The sequence below is a fragment of the Schistocerca cancellata genome, chromosome 2 (assembly GCF_023864275.1).
Source record: "Schistocerca cancellata isolate TAMUIC-IGC-003103 chromosome 2, iqSchCanc2.1, whole genome shotgun sequence".
NCBI classification, from domain to species: domain Eukaryota; kingdom Metazoa; phylum Arthropoda; class Insecta; order Orthoptera; family Acrididae; genus Schistocerca; species Schistocerca cancellata.
In genome coordinates, this window is record NC_064627.1 from 475,639,274 (window position 1) to 475,643,192 (window position 3,919).

At 42.2% G+C, this 3,919-nt stretch overlaps 1 non-coding gene across 1 annotated transcript; it reads right to left on the reverse strand.

The window, feature by feature from the left end:
- Nucleotides 1-3,530: 3,530 nt before the first annotated feature.
- Nucleotides 3,531-3,605, reverse strand: Trnas-cga (transfer RNA serine (anticodon CGA)). Its single transcript has one exon. It is a non-coding gene; the product is annotated as a tRNA-Ser (tRNA).
- Between the last annotated feature and the right edge of the window lie 314 nt (nt 3,606-3,919).

Consider the following 3,919-nt stretch of genomic DNA (forward strand, 5'->3'; position numbering starts at 1 on the left):
ATAACTGTTATTGTACCAGAACTGTATAGAGGGCGTATCAAAAAGAATCATCCGATTTGGCAAGTCTATATTTCTGAAACTAATAAACATATGCAATGAATTTGGTTTTTTGATGAACAGAAAACTCAAAAAGTTTTTTTCATACCTTTTCATATGCTCCCTTGAGATGCACGACGTATGTCAATGCGGTATTCAAACTGTTCCCACGTTGCAGAGACATGTCTTGAGTTGCAGCTTGCAAAGCTGTTGTTATGCCATGTCTCATTTCATTCTTTGTTGTTAGTAACGGAGGCACATAAGCAGAGTCTTTTATAAAGCCCCACAAGTAGTAATCACACACAGTCAGGTCTGGTGACCTTGGAGGCCAATAATGTACAGGTGAATCATTTGTTCAGTGTGAGCGACCCATCGTTCAGTAATTCTTTGATTTAAAAATTCCAGCACTTCCAGATGCATGGCGGTGGCCCATCCTGTTGGCAAATGAAGTCGTTCGAATCAGTCTCCAACTCTGGAGAAAGAAAGTTCTCAAGCATATTGAAATATGTGCTTCCTGTAACGGTATTCTTGGCAAAGAAAAATGTACTATATACCTTTTCCCGCGGAACTGCAAAAAACTATTGCATTTTGAAGAGTCCCTCTCGTGTTGTACAACTTCATTTGCTTGTTCCGTTCTCCATATTCTCACATTATGATGGTTCAGCTTTCCTTTTAAATGTAATGTTGCCTCGTCACTAAACGCTAAGCGTGGAAGAAAACTGTCATCCTCCATCTTGCCAAGAACGCAATTACAGAATTCCACACCATGTTCTTTATAACCGTCACGAAGAGCTTGCAGTAGCTGAATTTTGAATGGTTTCATGTGTAAACGTCGACGCAACACACGCAAGATGGACATCGGTGCCATGTTGAGCTGTCGAACTGCATGGTGAATGGATTTCTGCGGGATTCTTGTGAAACTGCGGCGGATGCGTTCGATGTCTGTATCGGACACCCGTGGACGGCCATGCGATTTGCCTTTACACGAACAACCTGTTTCTTGAAATTATTCATGAATTATTATTGCCATCGTCTAATGCTCTGTGCTGTAGTGCTGTAGTACGAAAGTCACGCTGAACAGTTATTACTGACACGCATAGCCCAAAACGTAGAACACAAAACAATTTCTGTTGTCCCGACGCCATTTTTACTAGAACTGAAGTGGGCGCACATTGTTACTACCTATCGGGAACATGTACAACTGGAGAGTTTGCTCTTTCCAACAGTATGTTGTTCATGCATATATATCAAATAACATAATAGTTACGACTTTTTATATCGAATTATTCTTTTTGATACACCTGTATTTATTTGTCATATGCACACCGTAAAACACTAAACAAAATGCCCCTTAATGAGCATCTAAATTAACCTCTATAAACAAAGTTACAAGCCACTGTATACTGCATGGCGGAATGTAATTTATATCACTGCCAGTAGTTTCTTTTATTGTTGCACTCACAAACGGAGCGAGAAGAAAATGATTTAGTTTACTGCCGACCGGAGTGGCCGAGAGGTTCTAGGCGCTTCAGTCTGGAACTGCGCGACCGTTACGATCGCAGGTTCGAATCCTGCCTCGGGTATGGATGTGTGATGTCCTTCAGTTAGTTAGGTTTAAGTAGTTCTAAGTTCTAGGGGACTGATGACCTCAGATGTTAAGTCCCATAGTGTTCAGAGCCATTTGAACCATGTAGTGTGCTGTGCGGTCGGAATCTCCCGTATTTTGTCCTTCCAGTTCTTACAAGACGCGATGAGCTTCGCGCGTAGATCGTTTTGCATTCTGTAGCAAATGTTGGTTCTCTATTCCCAATAGCGTATCAGGATAGTATCAATATTTACACTAGATGGATCGCCATCCGTTCTCACGCAACACTTTCGTGAAACTCTCTTATTGATTGAGCAGACCAGTCACACATCTAGCAACACGTTGCCTCGATGTTTCCATATAATGCTACCTGTTGGATCACAAACACTGCTACAGTACCCAAAATCGTTCAACCAAGTATTCTGTACGCAGTCTAATTTACAGGTGCGCTAAACTTCACCAGAAATCTGACAGTAAACCGTAGTTGCCCATTAGTCGCCTCTACAGTTGCCTTACGTGTATATTTCTTGTCGTCAATCAACGTGAGTCAGTCAAACAGTGCGACATTAATACCGTATTAGATCGTTATAGAAATGTTTCTCACACCCATACGCAAAAACTTACATTTTCTCACATTTAAAGCAAACTGCCAACCACCGCTCCTAGTAGAAATACCGCTACAGTGACTACGAATCCTCCCTGTTCTACTCTCACTCAACGATAAACAGTTTCTCATGCATCCTACGTCTTCATTTGTTTGCTGGATATATTCTTCTCCTACGATTTTACCTTCTACAGCTCTTTGTAGTACCATAGAAGTTATTCCATGATGTCTTAAAACATGTTCTATTATCCTGTCCCTCATCTTATCAATCTTTTTGACATGTTCCTCTCTTCAACAATTCAGCGGAGAATCTTCAAATTTCTTATTTTGCTAGTCAAACTGATATTCAACATAATTCTGTAGAACTACTTCTTAGACGCTTCGGTTCTTCTCTTTTCTGGTTTTCCCACACTTTATTATTCACTACCATAAAATGCTGTGCAGCAAACGTACACTGGCAGAAAGTTCTTCCTCAAATTACGGTCCATGTTTGTTCAAAATGTTCAGATGTGTGTGAATTCCTAAGGGACCAAACTGCTTAGGTTATCGGTCCCTAGACGTATACACTACTTAAACTAACGTATGCTAAGAACAACACACACGCCCATGCCCGAGGGAGGACTCGAGCCTCCGGCTGGAGGCGCCGCGCAGTCCGTGACACGACGCCTCAAACCGCGCGGCCACTCGGCGCGGCGCGCATGTTTGACAGAAGTAGATTTCTCTTGGCCGGGAATGCGCTCTTTTTCTGTGCAAGCGTGATTTTTATGTCCTTGCTTATTTCGTCAGAGGATATTTTGCTTCCATGTAGCAGAATCCACTAACTTCGTCTATTTCGTGGCCCCCAATTATGAAATTAAGTTTACTGCTGTCTCATTTCCGCTACTCCTCATTACTTTCATCTTTCTTGAGCTTAATCTCAATCTATGGTTTTCACTCATTACGCTGTTCGACTGGTCCTGCAATTATATTTCGCTTTCACTGAGAATAGGAAACGATCTCTGTTAAATTCAGTCTTAATATTTAAAGACGAGAGATAACTGTAAAGCTTCAGTTTTGAGACGTAATTCCTTCTTAGTTTTAAATCAACCATAAAAGTTCAGTGAAGCAATTCTCAAGTAGACTTTTTTCAAAATATCTTCATTTTGATTGTTTCAGAATAAATCACCACACCGACACATCTATTTTCTCTTTAACACTTTAAAAAGCTTTATTGCACAGATATACATTCATTGGCGTGTATGCAAAAGTAATCGTGGCTGAATGTGAACAGTTACCATGTTGAAACTCCCTGGCAGATTAAAACTGTGTGCCGGGCCGAGACTCGAACTCGGGACCTCTGCCTTTCGCGGGCAAGTGCTCTACCAACTGAGCTACCCAACCAGGACTCACGCCCCGTCCTCACAGCTTTACTTCTGCCAGTACCTCGTAGAGCACTTACCCGCGAAAGGCAAAGGTCTCGAGTTCGAGTCTCGGCCCGGCACACAGTTTTAATCTGCCACGAAGTTTCATATCAGCGCACACTCCGCTGCAGAGTGAAAATCTCATTCTGGAAACATCCCCCAGGCTGTGGCTAAGCCATGTCTCCGCAATATCCTTTCCTTCAGGAGTGCTAGTTCTGCAAGGTTCGCAGGAGAGCTTCTGTTAAGTTTGGAAGGTAGGAGACGAGGTACTGGCAGAAGTAAAGTTGTGAGGAC